This window comes from Theropithecus gelada, chromosome 14, assembly GCF_003255815.1.
Source record: "Theropithecus gelada isolate Dixy chromosome 14, Tgel_1.0, whole genome shotgun sequence".
NCBI lineage: Eukaryota > Metazoa > Chordata > Mammalia > Primates > Cercopithecidae > Theropithecus > Theropithecus gelada.
The window spans coordinates 18,574,233-18,599,838 of NC_037682.1; the positions used below are offsets into that span (position 1 = coordinate 18,574,233).

Genomic DNA, 25,606 nt, shown 5'->3' on the forward strand with positions numbered 1-25,606 from the left:
AATACTTTTCCCTCCACTCCATTTGGAATTAGGTTTCCTTAAAGATATTCTTTCTGGGCTGGGCGCAGTGGCTCATGCCTGTAATCCCAGCACTTTGGGAGGCCAAGGTGGGTGGATTACTTGAGGTCAGGAGTTGGAGACCAGCCTGGCCAACAGGGTGAAACCCTGTCTCTACTAAAAATACAAAAATTAGCCGGGCATGGTGGTGTGCGCCTGTCATTCCAGCTACTCGGGAGGCTGAGGCAGGAGAATCACTTGAACCTGGGAGGTGGAGGTTGCAGTGAGCTGAGATCATGCCACTGCACTCCAGTCTGGTCAATAGAGTGAGACTCATTCTCAAAAAAAAAAAAAAAAAAAAAGATATTCTTTCTGTACTCTCCCTGGCCTATACCAGCTGCCATAAGGATAACATGGCTTATGGGGACATAACTGGAGTGTCTGTTCCAGTTTGGGGTGGTTTTATATATCTCTCTGACAATAACCCCAGAGACAAATCCCATGTGCCAAAGGATATAAAGGGTCCAAACAGAACAAGAAAGGAAAATAGAAACAAGGGTATAAAGTGGCCCCTAAATGAGAGTATGAAGCAAAGCCCCAGGGCCCAAGTGAGTCATTGTTTAAGCTGGGCCAGGGAAGGGAAAAAAATATACTCCATTGACTTTGGGTTTTCCTGCCAAAGAAATAAAGGCTGTAGAGTCTGGTGTAATCTAAAAATGGAAATTCCACCGAAGAATAGGCAATTATCCAGTAATCATCCCTACCAGAGCAAACTTCAGGTTCCAGAAAACTTCTAAATTCTCTGACAAGTAAATCATGAGCGGAAAACATGTTAATCTTTGTGGAGAAGCAGACATTAAATTTGAAGATGGCAAGCAATGGGGGGAACAGTGGTAATTCCAAATGCCAATTTTCATTTGTTGACCATATAAAGCAGGGGAAAAAATCTGACTCTGAATGGAACAAGAAAAAATTTCAGGAGCCATCTATTCCGTTTCCCTTCTCTCAGACCAACTTCATGGGAGTCTAACTTGTCTTTAATATAGAGTATGTTTTCATTTAGGATAAAGTTAGTTCCTTCCTGTTAATAGTAACAGCACTTTATGAAAAAGCAAACTATATACTCTTCTTCTTTAATGGACAGCTAGCATAGAAATCTACTTCTAAGACACCCTGAGGAAGTATGAGGACATCATCTGGCAAAAGATTAGGTTAGTAGAGGGGCTTTCAAAAGCAACGAAAGTATTAACCTAACCATGCAGTGCTATTGTCTTAAGCAAAGGAAAATAAAAAATACAGGAAATGAGCTGTTATAGGTAAATGCAGTAGGCTACATTTCCAGCAAATGAAGTCTGAAATGATAATACTGTAGCCTAAATTCATGAAGCTATCCAGCAAAGTAGTCCCAAAGCGTGCTTCATATTCTAAGAGAGAAAAGTTGATGTCTAGGTCATGGTCTAATGAAATTGTAGCTTTGTTATAGCTTTTAAAGACTATCTCAAATGCCAAATTTTGTGTAAAGTCTTTTCCTGATTTTATCTCCCATGCCCAATTTCCATTGTATCTCGCTTAAAATTCTCTAACAGTGCTCACAATTTGCTACTTTGTTTTAAAGTTACTGGACTTTCCCCTATTAGACTGTCAGTTCTATGAAGTAAGCACAGATTGTACTCATCTTTGTCTCTACTATATTACCTAACTCATAATTACTCATAAATATTTGTGGAAATTGATTTAGAAAGATAAGAAAGACAGGTAAGTGATGCCAGGTAGAATGTATCTTTGAAGCTAGCCACACAGGAAATATTGAAAGTCTATATCTTATTAATTTTTCTAAATTCCAGGCTTTGGGTCTGATATTTTTATTATAATATTGCAATACCAGCTTTATTTAATCGGTATTTTCCTGGTATATCTGTTTCTGTGCCTTTAATAACCCTTCTAGGTCATTTTGTTTGGGTATATCTCTTGTAAATAGCATGTGGCTAGATTTTGCTTCTCTACCCAACCTTACAGTCACTATATGTTAAAGAGTAGCTTTTTAGTGTATCTGATTAATTTCTGACCTGATATCTTATTTTGTCTTTCCCATTATCCATTCTTCTTTGCCTTTCCCCACCCTCTTTTCCTACCTTCTATTGTGTTAGTAAAGTTTTGTTTTGTTTTAATTCTTTTCTATCCTCCCTATTAGTTTGGAAGCTATAGACAAAATCTATAATCTTTCAGTATTAAAATTTAATGTAATCAGCCAGGCATGGCGTTACATGCCTGTAGTTCTACTCAGAGGCTGAAGATGGAGGATCACTTTAGCCCAGCAGTTTGAGTCCAGCCTGGGCAATATGGTGAGACCCCATCTTAAAAAATTAACATAATATTTATCTACATTGTTTTTTCCCCAGACATTGTCTCGCACTGTCACCCAGTCTGGAGTGCAGTGGCCCCATCTTGGCTCACTGCAACCTCTGCCCTCCAGGCTCAAGCATCAATCCTCCCACCTCAGCCTCCGATTAGCTGGGACCAAAGGCATGCATCATCACGCTTAGATATTTTTTTGGATTTTTAGTAGAGATGGTGTCTCACCATGTTGCCCTGACTGGTCTCAAACTCCTGAGTTCAAGTAATCCACCCGTCTCAGCCTCCCAAAGTGTTGGGATTACTGGCATGAGCCACCGCGTCTGGCCTATCTACACATTTTTGAAAATGTCTGAAAATACTCATTATCTTTATAACTTTCCAAAACAAGACAAGGGGCCAGGAATGGTGGCTCATGCCTATAATCCCAGCACTCTGGAAGGCTGAGGTGGGTGGACTGGTTGAGCTCAGCAGTTTGAGAACAGCCTGAACAACATAGTGAAACCCTGATTCTACAAAACAATACAAAAATTAGCTGGGCATGGTGGCACATGCCTGTGGTCCCAGCTACTTGGGAGGCTGAGGTGGGAGGACTGCTGGAGCCTAGGAGGTCAAGGCTGCAGTGAGCTGTGATCGCACCACTGCACTCCAGCTTGGGTGACAGAGCAAGACCCTGTCTCAAAATAAATAAACAAAATAAAAATAAAAACAAAACAAGACAAAGCCCAAAGCACACTTTCTATAACTTATGTGCAGTCTTCTCATCTTCTGATATTATTTATATATCTTCTGATTATTAATATCTTCTGATATTATTTTTTAGAATGTGACTAGAATCTCTTTTTAAATTGGAAAACTTTTTTAATGTGGTAAACTATACATAATATTTATCATTTAACCATTTGCAAGTGTACAATTCAGCATCATTAAATATATTCACAATGCTGTGCAACCATGAACAATATCAATACCCAAAACTTTCTCATCATCCCCGATAAAAACTCTGTATCAATTAAACAACACCACCCCCTTCTGCCCACCCCCCAGACCCTGATAACCTCTATTCTACTTTCTATCTCTATATATTTGTCTATTCTAAGTACCTCATATAAGTGGAATCATATAATATCTGTCATTCTGGCCTATTTCACTAAGAATAATGTTTTCAAGGGCTGTAGATGTAGCATGTATCAAAATTTATTTCTTGCCTTCCTTCATATTTTTAAAATAATAGAGACAGGGTCTCCCTATGTTGCCCAGGCTGGTCGCGAGCCTTGAACTCCTGGCCTCAAATGATCCTTCCACCATAGCTTCCCAAAGTGTTGGGATTACAGGTGTGAGCCACTGCAGGGCCATAAATTTATCTTTTTTTTAAAGCAGAATAGTATTCCATTGTATGTATATACCATATATTGTTTATCCATTCATCTGTTGATGGACCCTTGCGTTACTTCCACCTTTTGGCTATTGTGAACAATGCTGCTATGATTTGTATACAAGTATCTGTTTCAGTCCCTTCTTTAAATCTTTTAGATCTATACCTACAAGTGCAATTGCTGGATTATATGGTAGTTACAGGTTTAACCTTTTGAGAAACAACTGAACTGTTTTCCAGAGCAGCTGAACTATTTTACATTCTCACTAGCAATGCACAAGGGTTCCAATTTGTCCACATCTTCACCAACACATACTATTTTCCTTTTTAAAAAATAGCCAACCTAGAGGGTGTGAAGTGGCATCTTATTGTTGTTGTGATTTGCATTTCACCATTGACTAATGATGTTGAGCATCTTTTCATGTGTTGGCCATTTGGGTATCTTCTTTGGAGAAATATCTATTCAAGTCCTTTGCCCATTTTTAAATTGGGTTTTTTGTTTTGTTGTTGAGTTGCAGGAGTTCTTTACATATTCTGGATATTAATTCCTTCTTGGAGATGTGATGTGCAAATATTTTCTTCTATTGTGTAGGTTGTCCTTTCACTTTCATGATAGTATCCTTTGATGCACAAAAGTTCTTAATTTTGATGAAGTCCAATTCATTTATATTTTTTGTTCCTTATGTTTTTGGTGTTATATCCGTGAAATAATTGCTAAATTTAATGTCATGAAAAGTTTCCCCTGTTTTCTTCTAAGAGTTTTATAGTCCAATTTCATTCTTTCACATGTGGATATCCAGTTTTCCCAGCACCATTTATTGAAAAGACTGTCCTTTCCCTATTGAATTGCACCTTTGCAGGAAATCAAATAAGCATATATGTAAAGAGTTATTTCTGGGCTCCCTAATCTATCACAGTGGTCTATATGTTTGTCCTTATACCAGTGTCATAATACTTGAATTACTGTGGCTTCACAGCTAGTTTTATAGTTGGGAAGTTTGAGTTTTCCAATTTTATATTCTTTTCTCAAGATTGTCCTGGTGATTCCATATGATTTTGAGGATTAGCTTTTTCTGTCAGTGAAAAAGCCTATTTGGAAATTTGATAGAAACTGTGTTGAATCGCTAGGCACAGTGGCTCACGTCTGTAATCCTAGCACTTTGGGAGGTCGAGGAGGGCAAATCACCTGAGGTCAGGAGTTTAAGACCAGCCTGGCCAACATGGTGAAACTGTCTCTACTAAGAATACAAAAAAACTAGCCAGGTGTGGTGGCGGGCACCTGTAATCCCAGCTACTCTGGAGGCTGAGGCAGGAGAACTGCTTGAACCTGGGAGGTAGAGGTTATAGTGAGCTCAGACTGCGCCACTGCACTCCAGCCTGGTAGACAGAGTGAGACTCCATCAGAAAAGAAGGAAGGAAGGAAGGAAGGAAGGAAGGAAGGAAGGAAGGAAGGAAGGAAGGAAGGAAGGAAGGGAGAGTTCAATCAACCAGCCTGACCAACATGACGAAACCCCATCTCTACTAAAAATACAAAACTTAGCTGGGTGTGGTAGTGGATGCCTATAATCCCAGCTACTCAGGATTCTGAGCAGGAGAATCATTTGAACCTCGGAGGTGGAGGTTGCAGTGACCCGAGATCATGCCACTGCACTCCAGCCTGGGTGACAGACTGAGACTCTGTCTCAAAAAATAAATAAATAAAATAAAAAAGAAAAGAAAAGAAACTGTGTTGAATCAGCAGATTGCTTTGGGTAGTACTGACATGTTAACAGTGTTACATCATCCTATCCATGCACTCAGGGTGTCTTTCCATTTATTTAGCTCTTCTTTAATTTCATTCAGCAATGTTTTATAGTTTTCAGTGTGCAAGTCTTTCACCTCCTCTGTTAGACTTATTCCTAATAGACTAAACCTTTTGGATGCTCTTTTAAACACAATTGCTTTTCTTAATTTCCTTTTTAGATTGTTCATTGATGATATACAGAAACAACTGGTTTTTATGTGTTACTCTTGTCTCCTGAAACTTTGCTGAATTCATTTATAAGCTCTAGAAGTTTCTTTTTTCTTTTTTTTGGTGGATTCTTTGGGATGCTTTTTATGCATAGGATCATGTAACCTGTGAATATACTTTACCTTTTACTTTCCAATTTGGATGTCTTTTATTTCTTTTGATATCTACCTTTTCCTTTTTTTTCCTTTTTTAAAAAAATTCACCCCCATACCTAGAGGACAATATACCTCTTTAAATGTAAAAATTACTATTTTAGGCCGGGAGTGGTGGCTCATGCTTATAATCCCAGCACTTTGGGAGGCCGCGGTGGGTGGATCACGAAGTCAGGAGTTCAAGACCAGCCTGGCCAACACGGTAAAACCCCGTCTCTACTAAAAATACAAAAATTACCCAGGTGTGGTGGCAGATGCCTGTAATCCCAGCTACTCGGGAGGCTGAGGCAGGAGAATCGCTTGAACCCGGGGGGCAGAGGTTGCAGTGAGCCGAGATTGCACCACTGCACTCCAGCCTGGGCATTAGTGAGCCTCCATCTCAAAAAGAAAAAAAAGAAAAAGAAAAAAAAAAGAAAAAAATTACTACTTAAAAAAAATCAATAATGAATTAAGTCTACCTACATTTATGAAATCAATTTTCACACTCACTACTATTTCCCACATTCTGCTCTTTCACTCTTGGTTCAATCATTTTCTTGCTAAAGTACATCCTCTAATAAGATCCATAATCACTTACTGAAATCCTGGCACCTTTCTGGTTTGGAATTGACAAACTTTGAGATTTTATAAAGGTAATACATTGCACAAACCAGATGTGATATAACACCTCCAGCAGGGTTGGGATAGCACCCCATGGATTCAAACATATTAAAGTCTTCACAGTGAAACATATAAGTATTCACACTAAATGGGATAAACAAAGACCAAACTTAGCCCGTAAACTAGTTCAGGTCAAGTTTACCCCCCAAATGAGTTTGCTGAAAATTTACCAAAGGACAAATTCAGGTTTTCAAAGCTTTTTTTGAATTGTGAATTTATTAATAGACATAAACCTGTAGTTCTTTCAGCAAAAGCCTGTGAGTGAAAATATCTTTATTTTATTCGGTGGAGAATTCTGGTTATTACCTATCTTCTCTCAGCACTTTAAAGATACCACCCCGTTGTCACCTCGCACCTATCACTGATATCAAGCAGACTGCTGTCAAACTCCTGCCATTCCTTTGGAGTGAATCATTCTTAGCATTCATATAAACAATTTTCTTTATCTTTAATGCAGATTCTACAACGTATCTACCATGTAGGTTTATTTTTATTTATTTTGCTCAGTACTTTAAACTGACTTCTGTTTTTTGTCAGTTTGGGAAAATGATCAGCCCACATATATATTTTTTGAGACAGGATCTCACTTTGTTGCCCAGGCTGGAGTGCCGTGGCGCGACCATAGCTCACTGGAAGCTTGAACTCCCGGGTTCAAGTGATCCTCTCATCTCAGCTTCCTGAGTAGCTGGGACTACAGGTGCACACAACCATGCCTGGCTAAACTTAACTTTTTTGTAGTCCCACTTACTGCATTGTGGTTTTATTGAGTTTCTAATAAGATGAACTTATATTAATTTTATGCATGGCTACGTCCTTAAACTTCTCTTCTTAGAAAATTTTACGTATCATTACCATGTGTGTAGAATGAATAAGAGGCCCAAGTCATGAACACTGCAAGCCATCATGACCAGAAATTCAAAACAAACATTTGACCCACCAAGCTTAAAAATGCATATTTGTACTAATTTTTCATTGTATTTGACTAAACTACAAAGTTCTTTAATAGACATTAATCTTTCCTCTAAAGTAAAACAAAAAAGTTCCTAAAAATATCTTAAAGGCCATACAGAAGTACACCATATGTCTGCCATAAACAGATTTTGCCAAAACGAGTATTCAAATTTCATTGAGCAATTTTTTTTATTCTTAAGTTGTTGGAGTTCTTCCTTGAAGATTTTAATTTTTAAAAATTTTGACATATTATAATTTCAAATTTACCAAAAAGCTATAATAGCACAAAGAATTCCTGAATATCCTTTACCTAGATTACTCAAATGTGAATATTTTGCTACATTTTCTCTCACTCACTCTCTTTTTTCTCTCTCTCTTGCTCTCTCTCTCTCTCACATACACACACACAGACATATAAGTACATATGTATATACATATTATCATTTTTTGGAACTATTTGTGAGTAAGTCATAGACATGACACTCATTTACTCCTACAGTATTTCCTAAAAACAACAACAAAAACAAAACAAACAAACAAACAAAAAACAGAAGTCAGTTTAAAGTGCTGAGCAAGATAAATAAAAATTAGGAAATAAGGATTTCCTAAAAATATTTCCTAAAACTAAGGAAATCTCCTCCCTTCCTTCCTTCCTTCTTTCCTTCCTTCCTCCCTCCCTCCCTCCCTCCCTCTCTTTCTCTCTTTCTTTCTTTCTTTTTTTTTAGACAGGGACTTGCTCTGTTGCCCAGGCTAGAATGCAGGGATACAATCACGGCTTACTGTAGCCTTGAACTCCTGAGCTCAAGCGATCCTCCCACCTCAGCCTCCTGAGTAGCTGGGACTACAAGCGCACACAATCATGCCTGGCTGATTAAAAAAAAATTTTTTTTTTTTTTAGAGATAGGGTCTCGCTTTGTTGCCCAGGCTGATCTCGAACTCCTGGCTTCAAGTGATCCTTCCACCTCAGTCTCCCAAAGTCAGCCTCCAAGAGCCACTGGAGCCTAGGTTTAGCAACATCATCGAGAAGTGCAGCCTTAAGTTAAGTGGATCCTTGCTGGTGCAAAGGTGGCATGTGAAAGCCCACTTGCAGTTGCAGCCTGGCCATCCACCTATCAAAAGGGCATGAGAGTATTCTGATCATCTCCACAGACCTAGTCCACAACATCTCAGATGGTTTTGACCAGAAGTTCTCAACGGCGCCTACCAAGGTCAAAGGCTCTGACAACCTCTTCACTATGGAGATTGACGCCAGCCAGGGTGCTGCGTAGCTGCCTAGTGAGTTCTTTGAGGAGGACAACATGCTGAGCATGAGCAAGAAGTTAATGCAGGAAGCCATGAGTGCCTTCCCCGGCATCAATGAGGCCATGAGCTATGCTGAGGTCATGAGGCTGGTGAAGGGTATGAACTTCTCAGTGGTAGTGGTTGACATGACACTCAGCAGATCAAGAACCAGATCAGCCCATTCATCTTACAAACGTGCAACATGCTAGGTGTGGGGGACACGAACATAGACCTGCTGTCTTCCATGCTGAAGCAGACACTGCTCATCATCTACTTTGTCAGCAAACAGTTCAAGGGCCCTGAGCAGACTACCTGTATCATCTGCAAATATATCCGAGTTCTATCCCTGTATGAGACAGAGTGACTGATCCAGGAGCTGGCCAAGTACAAGATTGACACATACAACATCATCATCACCCAGCTTCTCTTCCCCAACCTGAAAATCCTGAAAGATATGTGAGGCCTGACACAAGATTCAGGCCAAGTATCTGAACCAGATGGGGGACCCTTATGAAGACTTTTGCACTGTGAAACTGCCACTATCTCCCCATGAGGTGCAGGGGGCAGACAAAGTCAACACCTTCTCAGCCCTCTTCACAGAACCCTACAAGCCCTGCAGCACCCAGCAGCACCACTGCCAGCCCCAGCTGCTGCCATTTTACACTCAACCTTTACCTTCCCCACCCTCCAGGGCAGAGGTTACACAAATCCCTCCCCACCACCTCCGCCATAGTACAAGGGGAGACACTTGGGGAGCAGGTGTATGGTAGATGCACCTGTCAGAAATAATTGAAGCATTTCCTGAGAATGACCCTGTGGTCTAAGATGAATGTGTGTTCAGAGTTCTGAGTGAAGGAATTTGGGAATGGCCAACCCAGAGATTCATTATTTATCTATGAGGAACATCTGAACCATCTGATCCATCCCATGGATCACGGGCCATACAGGGGTTAAAGGCCCTTTGTTTTGGGTTGGATGAAGGTTGCTAGGTGGAGACTGCCAGGGTGGGGGCGGGGGCTAAGTGAAAATGCTGTATAAACTGCATGCTTTTTTATAAGTGGTAGCAGTTCTCCTGTTCATCATGCTGCCCCTGGACTGCCCTGTATGTAAATCCCCTCAATAAACCTTATGTTTCATTTGCTGGCTCCGTGTCTCTTTTTCAGCCTCGCAAACATGGTGCCATCCCTACGGAAGTCAATAGGGGTCCAGCACAAGAGGAAGCAGGGAGGGAGTCTATTCTCCTGGTGGGGGTAGAAGTGCTCTAGTTGCCCTCCCTGCCATCTCTCCCTGCCTCTTGCTCTTCAATAAAATGATCTTAAACCAGAAAAAACAGTTACAATGAAAATGATGTTAAATGAAATAGTTATTTGAAAACCTGTTGTACAGGTTACTTTATAGAATGTACTTCCATTTGGATTTGTCTGATGTCCCCTCATAATTCAATTCAGGTTATACCCCTTTGGCAGGATCATCACAAAGGTGACGCTGAGTTCTTCTCAGTGCATCACGTCTGGGGGCACTTGCTGATTAGTCTAATTACTGGGGATGTTAACTTTGATTCTTTGGTTAGAGCAGCATCTGCCAGGTTTTGCCACTATAAAGTTAGCCTTTATAATGGATAAGTATCCCGTGGGAAGATATTTTGAGTCTGTGGAAATACATAGTTACTCTGCAAACTTTCATTCACAAATTTTAGTATCTATTAATAATTGTTGCCAGAACCAATAATGAATATGAAGGTTTTGCCAAATGGTGAGTCTTTTTCCAACTATGTCATTTCATCTATGTTTTTAAGTTGATCTTCTACAATAAGAAAAAGCTTTCCCTTCTTATTTATTTATATCATTGTGGACTCATGGATTCTTACTTTGTTCAATAGGTTATATTCCTTTACTATCATTATATATTTTTATGCTCATATGATCCCATATTTGGCCATGGAAGCCCTTCAAGCTGACTTCTACATTCTTTTGACACATCTACATAATTATCTGATCACTTCCTTCCTTTTTGATAGAATAAGATGTTCCAGTATCATCTTGTTCTTTCCCTACCTCACCCTGGAGCCAGCCATTTATCCAAGAAGCCCAGTTGTTTTTAGTAAAGAATAGGCTAGGTGCAGTGGCTCACGCCTGTAATCCCAGCACTTTGAGAGGCCGAGGTGGGAGGATCGCCTGAGGTCAGGAGTTTGAGACCAGCCTGGCCAACATGGCAAAACTCCTCCTCTACTAAAAATACAAAAATTAGCCGAGCGTGGTGGCACTTGCCTGTAATCCCAGCTACTCGGGAGGCTGAGGGAGGAGAATCGATTGAACTTGGGAGGCAGAGGTTGCAATGAGCCAAAGTTGTGCCACTGCACTCCAGCCTGGGCGACAGAGAGACTCCGTCTCAAACAAAACAAAACAAAATCTATGAGCTCACACTGATTCAATTCCAGTTCAACACTACAGGTTACATTCTATCATCTCCCCTTTCCATATCTGAAATGTCCTTTTTCTTTTCTTTTCTTTTCTTTTTTTTTTTTTTTTTTGAGACAGAGTCTCGCTCTGTCGCCCAGGCTGGAGTGCAATGGCCGGATCTCAGCTCACTGCAAGCTCCACCTCCCGGGTTTATGCCATTCTCCTGCCTCAGCCTCCCGAGTAGCTGGGACTACAGGTGCCCGCCACCTCACCTGGCTAGTTTTTTGTATTTTTTAGTAGAAACGGGGTTTCACCGTGTTAGCCAGGATGGTCTCGATCTCCTGACCTCGTGATCCGCCCGTCTCGGCCTCCCAAAGTGCTGGGATTACAGGCTTGAGCCACCGCGCCCGGCCTGAAATGTCCTTTTTCTAAAGTGAGAAAAAGGTTCCTGTTATCTATAACATATTTACTTATTTGCTTAATCCTAAAATGTACTAAGCTAGCTAACCCATTCCTCTGTGAAAAAGAAGCCTGCTAATTAGAGTTTAATACTTGTTTAGAGTTGTTTTAGCTTGAGGGTATATAGTCCAAATATTGTGTTCCTTAGATGAGTTTCTCCAACCCCCTTCTGTATGGTATATTATTCATTTGAAATACAATTTGCTTCACTTATTTGTTTGTTTTCAATTTTAGAAACTCCCCCAATCTTGTCAAATACATACTTATGTAAATGAAAATAACATAGTTCCAAAAGTAAGGCATGTGCAAAAAAAATTCTTCGATAAGTGACCTTTATATCTATCCCACTTTTATCTTTTCACTCCATCTCACTAACATCTTATAGATAATGAATCTCATTGGTCTCTGGTTTATTCTTCCTGTGTGCATATTTTTTTCTCAGATGAGCAGATACATGTATATACAGTTGACCTGTGATCTCTCATGGTTCTCATGTATTTTTCATTGTGTTCAGTACAAAACCATAAACCTCAAGTAACACCATGGGACCCACACGAAGTGTCACTAGTGATGCTGGAAGTGTTTCAAGAAGCAGAGACAATTCATGACGTTACAAGATAAAGTTGAATTGCTTAACATACATCATAGATTGAGATCTGCAGCTATGGTTGGCCTCCATTTCAAGATAAATGAATCTAATGTAAGGACAACTGTAAGCAAAGGAAAGGAAATTCATGAAGCAGTTGCTGCAGCTGCATCACCAGGCATAAAAACATTGCACTTTTGGTGAAATATTTTTTTAACTTGTCTTGAAAACGCAGCTTTTAGATGAGTGCAGGATTTCTATAAGAAAGGCATATGACCCTAATATGATCTGAGAAAAAGTGAAGTCATTATATGACAACTTAAAGCAGAAGGAAGGTGAAGGGTCTAAAGCTGGAGAATTTAATGCCAGTAAAGGATGGTTTGATAATTTTAGAAAAAGTTTTGGCTTAAAAAATATCAGGATATCAGGGGAAGTAGCTTCTGCCAACCAAGAGGAGGCAAACACGTTTCTAGATGCCATTAAGAAAATTATTGAGGAGGCCAGGTGCAGTGGCTCATGCCTGTAATCCCAGCACTTTGGAAGGCTGAGGTGGGAGGATCGCTTGAGCCCAGGAGTTTGAAACCAGCCTGGGCAACATGGAAAAATCCCATCTGTACCAAAAATAAAAATTAGCCGACCATGGTGGCACAAGCCTGTAGTCCCAGCTAGTCAAGAGACTGAGGCATGAAACTCAATCGAGCACAGGAATTCGAGGTGGTGTGAGTTATAATCATGCCACTGGACTCCAGCCTGGGCAACACAGTGAGACCCTGTCTCAAAAAAAAAAAAAAAAGAAGCTTTTGAAAATCATTGAGGAAAAAGGATATCTTCCTGAGCAGTTTTTTAATGCAGATGATGGGGGAAAAAAATGCCACAAAGGACACTTATTAGTAAGGAAGAGATGCACGCACCAGGATTTAAGGCAGGAAGGGATGGGCTAACTCTACTACTTTGTGCAAACGCAGTCAGGTTTATGATTAGGACTGCCCTTATCTATAAAGTTGCTAACCCCTGACTTTTGAAGGTAAAAGATAAACACCAGTTGCCAGTTTTGGTTGTATAAGAAGGTGTGGATAATGAGAACCATTTTTTATGGACTGGGTTTCATCAATATCGTTCCTAAAGTCAGGATGTACCTTGCTGGTAATGGACTGCCTTTTAAAATTCTTTTGAACTGGACAACGCCCCTGGCCGCCCAGAACCGATGAGTTCAACACCAAAGGTATCAAAGTGGTTTGTAATACTTGCCCCCAAATACAATGTTTCTAATTCAGCCCCTAAGTCAGGGGGTCATAAGGACCTTTAAGGCTCATTACACATAGTACTCTATTGGAAAGGACTGTCAACGCTATGGAAGAGATTCCTGATAGAACATCAAGAAAGTCTGGGAGGATTACACCAGTGAAGATGCCACTGTTGTTATGGAAAAAGCCATTGAGCCCCAAACAATAGATTCCTGCTGGAGAAAACTGCATCCAGATGTTGTGCATGACTTCACAGGATTTATGACAGAGCCAATCAAGGAGATCACGAAAGAGATTGTGGATATGGCAAAGAAGGTGGGGGAAGGGTTCCAAGATATGGATCCTGGAGAAATTCAAGAGCTAACAGACATCACACCAGAGGAATTAACAGACGACAACTTGATGAAGGTGAGTGCTTCTGAACCAGTGCCAGAAAAGAAGAAGGCATAGAAGACGAAGAAGACGCAGAAGCAGGGCCAGAAAACAAACTGACATTAGATCATATGGCAGAAGAGTTCCAACTATTCAAGACTGCTTTTGACTTCTTTTATGACATAAACTTTTCAGTGATACAGGCACTGAAACTAAATAAAATGGAAGAAAAATTGGTACCATACAGAAACATTTTTAGAGACATGAAAAGGCAAAAAAATCAGAAATCACTATGTGTTTTCATAAAGTCACACCGAGTGTGCCTTCCTCCCCTTCTACCACCTCCACCTCTTCTCCCCTGCCACCCTTAAGACAGCAAGACCAACTCCTCCTCCTCCTTCTCTTCCTCAGCCACTTAGCATCAAAAAGACAAGGATGGAGGTCTTTATGCTGATCCACTTTCATTTAATGAATAGTAAATATATTTTCTCTTTTGATTTTCTTAATAACATTTTCTTTTCTCTAGCTTACTTTGTTGTAAGAATACAGTATATAGTACATATACAAGGTATGTGTTAATCAACTGTTTTAATGCATTGGTAAGGTCAATAGTAGACTATCAGTAGTTAAGTTTTTGGTGAGTCCAAAATTATATGTGGATTTTCTACTATGTGAAGGGGAGAAATCGGCAACCGTAACCCTCATGTTGTTCAAGGGCCCATTGTGTTTTTATTTCCTCTTCTTCCTTACACAAAAAGTAGCATAAAATAGATATTCTTTTGTCCAATTCACAGGGCTCTGAATGTTGCTTTTTAAGCTATCATGAATAAGAAGTTCAGGAAATCGCTATGGATTCTCTAACCACAAGAGAACCAGAGACATCAAAATTAAAATATTTTGGACTTGGCTGTGACATGAAGGTTAAAAAAATTTAAATTAAAATTTATTTGTGAGTTACATATTTTTAACCTTACAAGGTATAATTTATTAAGATGAAATGGTCTGACAGTGCATCCATTTTCTTTAGTTGAATATATTTGTATTAATTGTAAAGTCAAGCTTATCAGTTAACTCTCTCCAGAAGATATAATCATCTATGTGGCATACACTATTGGCTTTGTCTACAATACTGTCACTAAGTGATTATAATTAAGCCCTCCCATTTGCATCAAATGTGAAGACTGTGTTCACAACAGTAGGAAAATTTGGTTTCACTGGAAATTTAAAAATTCTAATGTAAAATAAAATGAAGTGGGCTGAGTACAAATCTCCCTTTAGTTTTGACAATAAAATAAATTCCATAGGTTTCCTATTTTATTAGCTTAATATTTGTGATGTTAATACTGACTGTCAACTTGGTTGAAGGATACAAAGTATTGATCCTGGGTGTGTCGGTGAGGGTGTTGCTAAAGGAGATGAACATTTGAGTCAGTGGGCTGGGAAAGGTAGACCTACCCTTAATCTGGGTGAGCACAATCTAAAAAGCTGCCAGTCCAGCCAGTTAGAATAAAACGCAGGCAGAAAAATGTGAAAAGAGAGACTGCCCTAGCCTTCCAGCCTACATCTTTCTCCCACGCTGGATGTTTTCTGCCTTCGAACATTGGACTCCAAATTCTTCAGTTTTGAACTCCTACTGGCTGTCCTTGCTCCTCAGCTTGCAGATGGCCTATTGTGGGACCTTGTGATTGTGTGAGTTAATACTTAGTAAACCCCCCTTTATATATATAAATCTATTCCATTAGTTCTGTCCCTCTAGAGATCCCTGACTAATACAATATTTAACATTAGGGCAATTTTTTTTTTTTTTTTAAGAGATAGGGTCTTTGTTGCTCAGGCTGGAGTGCAGTGGTACGATCACAGCTCACTGTAGCCTCAAACTCCTGGGCTGAAGCAATCCCCCTGCCTCAGCCTCCCAAGTAGCTGGGACTACAGACATGTGCTACCACACCTGGCTAATTTTGTTTATTTTACTTTTTGTAAAGACAGAGTCTCGTTATGTTGCCCAGGCCGGTCTCAAACTCCTGAGCTAAAGCAATCCTCCCACCTCGGCATCTCAAAGCATTGGGATTACAGGCGTGAGCCACCATGCCCAGCTCTATGGCAGTTTTCTCCAGTAATATATTAAGAAAACACAGCAGGAGCTGTGTCAAAAATTAATAATTTTATAATCAGACATTTGTAAACATGTTAAGCTAATGGGAGTTCTTGATACAATTTCATGTTCTCTTCTAGTAACAATGGCTGTTTGTACAGAAAAAGTCATACAGAATTCTATTAAGTGGTATCTATTTTCTCCTGAAAAACTAGATACAAATTCTAAGAATTTATGTATGATGTCAATTCCACATAAACATCTTAATTTTGGATATTAACTAGCAAAAAGCAAGAATTGATTTAAATTATTCTGGTGAAGTGGCCAGCAGGGACTACTAGGAAAGAATTAAATATAAATGTAACCACACATCTTTATAATAGAATGATTTATATTCCTTTGGGTACATACTCAGTAATGGGACTGCTGGGTCGAATGGTATTTCTGACTTTAGATCTTTGAGGATTCCTCACACTGTCCTATCAATGATAGACTGGATGAGGAAAATGTGCTACATATACGCTATGGAATAGTCTGCAGCCATAGAAAATAATGAGATCATGTCCTTTGCAGGGACATGGATGTAGCTGGAGGCCATTATCCTCAGCAAACTAATGCAGGAACAGAAAGCCAGATTCTGCATGTTCTCACTTATAAGTGGGAGCTAAATGATGAGAACACACAGATGCACAGAGGGGAACAACACACACTGGGGCCTATTGGAGGGTGGAGGATGGGAAGAGGGAGAAGATAAGGGAAAACAACTAATGGGTACTAGGCTTAATACCTGAGTGATGAAATAATCTGTACCACAAACCGCCTCAACGAAAGTTTACCTACGTAACAAACCTGCACAAGTGCCCCTGAACTTAAAAGTTAAAAATAAATAAGTAAATAAATAAATAACTGTAACCATACTGGATCTCTATATAAATAGCTATTCACATTCCACATATAGAAGTAATAAAGATATGGGCAAGAGGACCAAATTAAAATATTCCAGTTCATTCTTAATGTGCAAAGAAGCAAAACTTCAAAACTCCAACAGCATTCTATGTCCTCCAGGTGCTCCTTGCTCTCACTCAAACTGAAAATGGCCAATGAACCTTGACCTGCACTGTTTAATTGGATTATGGCAGTTGAGAGTCTTCCTAGGCCATTCTCCTATCTCCTTTTTTCTTTCTAAAACCAGGCCAGCTCATTAGAGTGGACTATCTTGTGTTAGAATTGGAATTGGACTTCTCTTCTGATAGTTTTTGTTTTGTTTTGAGGCAGGGTCTTGTTCTGTTACCTAGGCTGGAGTACAGTAGTGCGATCATAGCTCACTGCAGCTTCAAATTCCTGGGCTCAAGCAATCCTCCTGCCTCAGCCTCCTGAGTAGCTGGGACTATAGGTGCACACCAACACGCCCGGCTAGTTTTCTTTCTTCCTTTCTTTTTTTTTTTTTTTTTTTCTTTTTTTAAGTAGAGACGAGGTCTCACCATGTTGCCCAGGTTGGTCTTGAACTCCTGGGCTCAAGCGATCCTCCTGTTTCGGCCTCCCAAAGTGCTAGGGTTACAGGTGTGAGCCACTGTGCCCAGCTTTTTTTTTTTTTTTCAAGGAATCCTAAAGATATCTGCCAAGAAGTAAAACAGGAGAACAGATCACATCTAATGATGCAGCACAAACTGGCCACACCAAGGTGATACAAACACAGAACATGAATCAGACTAAACAGAATATATAAGACCAAAGATCCAAAACATCTTGGGAAGAATTATGATTTTTTTTTAAGATATTCTTTCTTTCTTTTCTTTTTCTTTTTTCTTTTCTTTTCTTTTCTTTTTTTTTTTTTTGAGATGGAGTCTCGCTCTGTCACACAGGCTGGAGTACAGTGGCACGATCTTCTATTTTGGCTCACTGCAACCTCCACCTCCCAGGTTCAAGAGATTCTGCTGCCTCAGCTTCTTGAGTAGCTGGGACTACAGGTGCCCACCACCACACCTGGCTAATTTTTTGTATTTTTAGTAGAGACAGGGTTTCACCATGTTGGCTAGACTGGTCTCGAACTCCTGACCTCAGGTGATCTGCCCACCTCAGCCTCCCAAAGTGCTAGGATTATAGGAGTAAGTCACTATACCTAGCCAAAATTATGATTTAAAGTAACTTTGTGTTGCTTCTACAAGCAGAAGGAAAAAATATATTCTCAGTTGGAGAGGGGCAAGCTGGGAGAAGACTTTTGGGGCATATTTTCCACGAACAGGTTGGCTAACTGGAGTTTTCTTGTGCAAGAAGTCACCAAGCTCTAAAGATACATTCCTGTGGCTGGGTGCAGTGGCTCACACCTGTAATCCCAGCATTTTGGGAGCCCGAAGCAGATTAATTGCTTGCACATAGGAGTTTGAGATCACCTTGGGCAACATCGTGAAACTCCGTCTCTACCAAATGAAAATTAGCCAGGCATGGTGGCAGGTGCCTGTAGTCCCAAGGTACTTGGGAGGCTGAGATGGAAAGATGGCTTGAGCCTGGGAGGGAGAGGTTACAGTGTGAGCCAAGATTACATCACTGCTCTCCAGCCTGGGTGACGGAGTCAGGCCTTGTCCCAAAAAAAAAAAAAAAAAAAAAGAAGAAGAAAAAAAAAAGATACATACTCCTGTGGCATGATTTTGTCTCCTGAACTAAAAAATCCCTGGATTTGTTCTTTGTTTCCTTGTGAAATTCACAGGAAGCCTAAAGCCCTTAAATGCTTTCTTCCTATGCCTATCAGCTATAGAATTTGGCAATGCTAACTTGATAAGAGAAATCAGTGAGGCAAATCAGCTAGTCTATGTTGCAGAACCCCAAAGCAGTTTAGACAACATATGTGCACAGAAGTTGCCTTACACACTAGCTTCTTTCTTATATAGTGATACAAAAAAGTTTCTTTACAAAAGTTGAATGCAGTATTTCTAAGAACTACAGTTCTTAGAACCACAGTATTTCTAATTCTCTACTAGGCTGTTGCTATCTATTATTCTATTGTTCAAAATTACAATATGCTGACTATAGGAAAAAGTAAGTGAACAATATGATCCTGAATCCAAGGATAAATTTAACATATGATGTATTCAGAATGAGCTTCTCTCCATGGATATGCATCATGAATCGATCAGTTCATTGACTAACTCCTCTGTTGGCTACAGAGAAATAAGTGTAAATGCTATAGAAAATAGAAATGTGCCACACTGCAAGTGAGCACTCACAATCTTCTTCATCTTCTTATTGTCAGCAGTGGCTTGATTAGAATTAGACCTTTGACTTCTTTAAAAAAAAAAAAAAAAAAAAAAAGAACAATTTAGGAAGAAATCCAATAGGGACTATCAATCTTAAGTTACTGTCTAAGGATAGGTGAACCCATGTGTCAGAACTGAGCTGCCATTGTAGTGGATAGGATTTATAATTTCTGCAATAGCAAAAAAGCCCCAAATCAGCTTATCAGTTCACTCTAAGGACTTAAACACTGGTGTTTCATAACAAGATTTCTTTTTCTGCCTAAGTAATCCTCAGTAGCAGAGTTAGTTTCTTTCCTTGATCACTTCACCAAGTGCTTTTCTGTTACCCAAATCCATAAAGGATCTTCTTAAAATAGCCATGAAATAGAGCACTGGTCCTACCCTGGGGGCTACTGCTAAGGGAGAAAGATGGTTCTTTCCAGGAAGGCTATGCAAAGGACCTGGTTCTCAGGTGCTGCTTCTCTGAAGTAAACTCTTCCCCCATTGGATCTTTGCATATAATTCAGGTAAAACATTGCCAGGGTTTTAAAATGTTTCAAACTCCCCTTTGAAGCCCTCAAACTTCAAAACTCATTCCTGAAGGCCTGGCATGCTATGGTAAACTCACAGGTGCCATACCTAACACATCAGCTCCTTACCTGCTGATGTAAGATGATTAATTCACACCTGCTTCCCCCTTGCAGCTTTAAATATGAAGGAACATCTTTTTTTATAAGGCTGGTTACTCCAGGCCAGTAGGAACAGGGAAATACCGGATGGAAAATCAATGCGCCGAGCCCTGGGAAAAGGTTACTGCACACGTATGTACTCTTTATAGCATGTTAGAAATTTAAATTATAAAAACGTGATTCATATGTTATATTTAAGGAGGATCCTGAGGAAGGTACTGAGAATAAAAGAAGAAACAAACAAAAAAGGAAACAAAATTGTGTGTACATGATAATTTTAGCTACTTCATTTATTTATGTTTTGTTTTTTTGAGACAGGGTCTTCCTCTGTCATCCAGGCTGGAGTGCAGTGCCGCGATCTCAACTCATTGTAACCTCTGCCTCCTGAGTTCAAGCGATTCTCATGCCTTAGCCTCCTGAGTAGGTGGGACTACAGGCGTATGCCACTATGGCCAGCTAATTTTTGTATTTTTAGTAGAGATGGGGTTTCGCCAGGTTGGCCAGGCTGGTCTCAAACTCCTGGCCTCAAGTGATCCACCCACCTCGGCCTCCCAAAGAGCTGGGATTACAGGCATAAGCCACCGTGCCCAGCCAGTTTTAGCTACTTTAAAGTAGGTCTGCATAAGGAAAGTGATTAAAAATTAAGATGACATGAATTGTATTTATTCACTGGATTAGGGTTTGGGCTTATTATTGATTTCTTCCTGTCTTCCAAATATTCTGTAACATTATGTCAATTAAAAAAAAATAACAACGACTGGCCGGGCGCGGTGGCTGACGCCTGTAATTCCCAGCACTTTGGGAGGCCGAGGCGGGCAGATCACGAGGTCAGGAGATTGAGACCATCCTGGCGAACACAGTGAAACCCCGTCTCTACTGAAAATACAAAAAAAATTAGCCGGGCGTGGTGGCAGGCGCCTGTAGTCCCAGCTACTAGGGAGGCTGAAGCAGCAGAATGGCGTTAACCCGGGAGGCAGCGGAACTTGCAGTGAGCGGAGACCGCGCCACTGCACTCCAGCCTGGGCGACAGAGTGAGACTCCGTGTCAAAAAAAAAAAAAAAAAAAAAAAAAAAAGATTATCATAAATCTCTAATTTGTCTTGTTCCTACAAGATCCTTCAGTCTTTTCAACAAGGCCTCTAAGCAGAGCTCTTTATAACAGAGCTTCCAAGAGTTTGCCTAATTTCACCTGAAATCCAGAATTGTGTTTTCATGGTTTCTCTGGGGAAATACCCCTTAGCCTTATCCCCCAGGAAGAGTTTCTGGACAGACCATTTCTCTTTAGAATGCTATAGTATTTCTGTTACATCTCACCTTCTGCTACATATTATATCTCACATTCTTTATGTGGTTTCTAAACCTGTCATCTGTTATTTCTTTCTCTTTAGCTCTATGTTCCAACCTCTGTATCTCTTTTGTCAACTGGTTTACCGTCTGTACTATTTTCTTCTGCTACTGAAGCTGAGTTTAGTTGCAGGTAAGGCCTCCCTCAGTCATCTGCAAATCCTGCCATTCCTTCCCCTCCTCTCTATCTCCAGACCTCAAAATAGCTTTTGTCTGTTTTATTGCCAGATCACATACCATAGTTTCATCTAATTTCTTGTCTGTTTTCTATAACTTTTGCAACTCAATACTAATTTCTTACAAGATTTTGCCCATCCACTGTATATCTACACTTGGCATTGCACTAGACAACATTTTAAGGTAAATTTTATTCTATTTTCTGCCTGCAGCTATAGCTTTTAGGTTCTTTTTTGTTGTCTTTTTGTTCTCACTAGGATCCCTTTAGCATCACCTGTAGATTTCACTGCAAACTCAACACTATTTTTATGGACCCCCTTAGATATTACAAATCCCTTCCTCAGTACCACCTCATCCAAGAACTGGAAGTATTAAATATGTCAACTCTGTTGGTTCAAAGTCCAGCAAGTATAATAATTCTCAAACCATCATCCTTTGTTCTTATTCAAGATTATATGAATTCAGTTGAAAAAATACTTCATACAAAGGTGTTAGTAATAGGCCAAGTCTTCTTGGACTTGGTTATAATTCAAAATAATAAAATCGAAGGGGGTTTAGGATGCAGGGTTTGTTCTTTTAGAGCCATCCACATGAAACTTACAGATAATGATTCGATTCTCTTCTTCATGGTTATAATCTTAACATGTCCTGTATAACTTTACTACCGTTATTTCCAGAGTCGCCTTCTGTTCATTCTTTTATTTGTTTTATCTCCAAAGTTAGTCTCACTTTTTAGAAAATTCTTTCAGTAGTCATGTATATTTACCCTCTAAAGCTACTGGTAAATCCCTGTATATTTTTCAAGCACTCATATTCCAACTTTAGTTAAAAGTTATTTTGTATTGTTTTACCTTTCCAAGTTCAAGTCCATTGTAGTAACTAGGAACTCCTAAAATAAGAGCACTATAGGCACATATGATTAAAGTTATTATCTTAATGATTCTGTATTATGCCATAGGAAAAAAATCAGTTTCTTCCTGACACCTTTTTAAAACTCCCTTCAAATGTTCTTATTAACTCATTAGGTTTCAGTATCATTTTATTTCTTTTCCTATTTCCAACAGAGAATTTCATTTCTAAAGATACATAAGGAAAGACCTCTAGGTAGCAGGCAGAATCTTGCACCAAACTCCTATGAACAAACGAGAATCTAATGTATTACTAGAGTAAAGACCACAGAGAAAGAGGTACCACAAAATTTTTGAAGATCCTTGGATGGTTGTTTCAGAAAATCTTAAAAGGAGAGCATAAATTTAACAAGGGGCTCATCTGTTCCCTGAATACCTGTTTGTTAGATGAGGTCTTAAATTCATTTACATAAAACTTTCTCTGTGATATAAACCTTCTTAGTATTGGTTTATTTGAGAACATGAGCACTCTCTCTCTAATTCTCTACTTGGTGCTATTTAACCAATTACCAACCTTCTAAGGATCAAAGGACATTTCTCAATATTCTTTTATGATTGATTGAAAATTACAAAGTAGCTACAGACAATAGACTTTAACGAAAATCTGTACTGAAAACTCACTTTTCCTGCCAAACCTTTCAAGAGTTACTTTATGTAAGGAATGTTTTAAAAAAAAAAAGAGAGAGAGAGAGAGAGAGGATTGGGTGCAGAGGCTCACACCTGTAATCCCAGCACTTTGGGAGGCTAAGGCAAGAGGATTGCTTGAGCCCAGGAGTTTGAGACCAGCCTGGGTAACATGGCGAGGTCCCGTCTCTAAGAAAAAATCTTTAAACATTTGCCAGACGTGGTGGCACACACCTGTGGTCTCAGCTACTTGGGAGACTGAGGCAGGAGGATCCCTTGAGCCCAACAGGTCAAGGCCAGTGAGCTGTGTTCACGCCACTGCATTCCAGCACTCCAGCCTGGGTAACAAAGTGAGACCTGTCTCACAAAGAAAAAAAAAAAAAAAGGGGGAACACAGTAACTTAAACATAAACTGGTACCTTAAAAAGTAAGATATTGGTGGAATTGCCATATAATTCAGTAATTCCATTTCTGGGTATACAGTCAAAAGAAATGAAAGCAGGGACTTAGACAAATATATGTATACCCACATTCACAGCAATATTACTCACAATCGTCAAAAAATGGAAGCCACCCTAGTGTTTAATGACAGATAAGCAAAATGTGATACATACACACAACGGACTATTATTTAGTCATAAGAAGGAAGGAAATCTGATACATGGTACAACATGAATGAACTTTGAAGACATTACTCTAAATGAAATAAACCAATCAAAAAAGACAAATATTGTCTGAGTTCACTTACATGAGGTACCTAGAGTAATCAAATTCCTAGATACAGAAAGTAGCATGGTGGTTGTCAGGAGCTGGGGGGTCAGAGGGAATGGGAAGTTGGGAAGTCAATATTTAGTGAGTACAGAGTTTTAGTTTAGGAAGACAGAAAAGCTATGGAGACGAATGACGGTGATGGTTGCAGAACAATGTGAACGTATTTAATGCCACAGAACTGTACACGTAAAAATAGTTAAAATAGTCAATTTTAACCAGGTCCCCTATGGGCCTTGATAATCTCCACTCTTCCAGTCCCCAGGATCCTCACCATGTAGAGCCTGAGGAGCCACTGAAGTAGGTCACACAGTCCAGGAGGCCCAGCTTCTGCAGGGCCAACAGGAAGCAAAATATCTTAAATATTTTCTAACATTTAAGATATTTTGTAGGCTAAGTGCTATGTTTTATCATATTTTTTAAAAAGTATGATATAGGTGTCAAATATTCACTATGTATATTCATAGAATTGCCTGATGGAACGAAAAACTGGAAGTTATAACCAAAAACTTTTTGAGTAGTTCGGAAGAAAAAATGACTATGGCTTTGCTACTGAAAATGTGAACCAAGGACAGCAGCACTGGCATCACTTAGAAGCCTGTTAAAAATCAGAATCTGAGGCCCCAACCCAGATCTACAAAATCCGATTCTGCATTTTAACAAGATCCCTAGGTGATTCACACAAACATGAAAGTCAAGAAGCACTAGTCTGGGACAAATCTTCCTAGCTGTATGACTTTGTATTGCAATTATTTTTCTCTGTAAACTAGTGATTACAGGAATGCTTATTACATAAGGTTGCCAAAGGCTAAATGTGTTAATAATGCATTCTGTAAAATGCTTGGCACATTCAGGGACTATTTTATTATTATTACTCTGCCGTGCAGAAAATCTGAGAAAGTTGATTTTAGGAACTTTTCTAAAAATATTAGTCTTAGAAAATCAATATTTTCCAGAGGATATGGATGGTGTCTGGCTTTAAGAGATAACTGTAGTGGCTGGGCGCAGTGGCTCATGTCTGTAATCCCAGCACTTTGGGAGGCCAAGGCAGGCAGATCACCTGAAGTCAGGAGTTTGAGACCAGCCTGGCCAACATGGTGAAACCCTGCTAAAAATCCAAAAATTAGCCGGATGTGATGGTGCACGCCTGTAGTCCCAGCTACTTGGGAGGCTGAGGTAGGAAAATCTCTTGAATCCAGGAGGCTGAGGTTGCAGTGAGCCAAGATGGTACCACTATACTCCAGCCTGGGTGACAAGGCAAGACTCCGTCTCAAAAAAAAAAAAAAAAAAAAAAAAAAGGATATATGAAAGAAAATAGTATGAAGAAATGGAAATGACTTTCTTCAGAAGATACAATGTAGAATAGAGTGGAGATGTCAAATTCATTTACAGTGGAGCTTTTTTTGTTGTTGTTAAATTATGGGAGGACCAGACTAATATTATTTACAAAACATAAATGGAATGAAAGTGGCTTTTAATAAGATGATGTCATGTTTTAAAGACATTTTAGGGGCTAAGTGGTATGCTTTCCACATGTCTGAAATCCCTTCATGGGATATTACCTTTCAGCTGAAATGTCATAAATATATATGACTTATGTGATAAAAAACCATATATGTGGCTGAGAGACCAAGGTAGAAGAGAGTGAAATATTGACAAGGTAGGGAGACAAAAAGGACAACTACACAGGCACCTATAAGCTGCCAGCACCTGGGCCACAACTCTCAGAAGATGTCATTGGGTTTCTAACCTAATTCTCTGGCAGGAGATCTCTCCTTGTCCCAGAAAAGACTTTTAGAGACAGAGGGGATTAAAAATAATAATAATATTGTTAAGAAGTGAGGTTGCTGGGCTTCCACTTTACTAGCCGGAATCCCTTTATCTTTCTTGAGAGCCCCCCAGATCTCTTTTATTCTAGGTCAGTAATTTAACACTC

General features: G+C 39.6%; 1 protein-coding gene and 1 pseudogene across 7 annotated transcripts in view; one reads left to right on the forward strand and one right to left on the reverse strand.

Annotated features, from left to right (window-relative positions):
* The window catches only part of C14H11orf49 (chromosome 14 C11orf49 homolog), a 245,848-nt gene that overhangs the window by 120,922 nt on the left and 99,320 nt on the right, over positions 1-25,606 (reverse strand). The window lies entirely within an intron of this gene.
* Positions 827-9,549, forward strand: LOC112607222 (annotated as a pseudogene).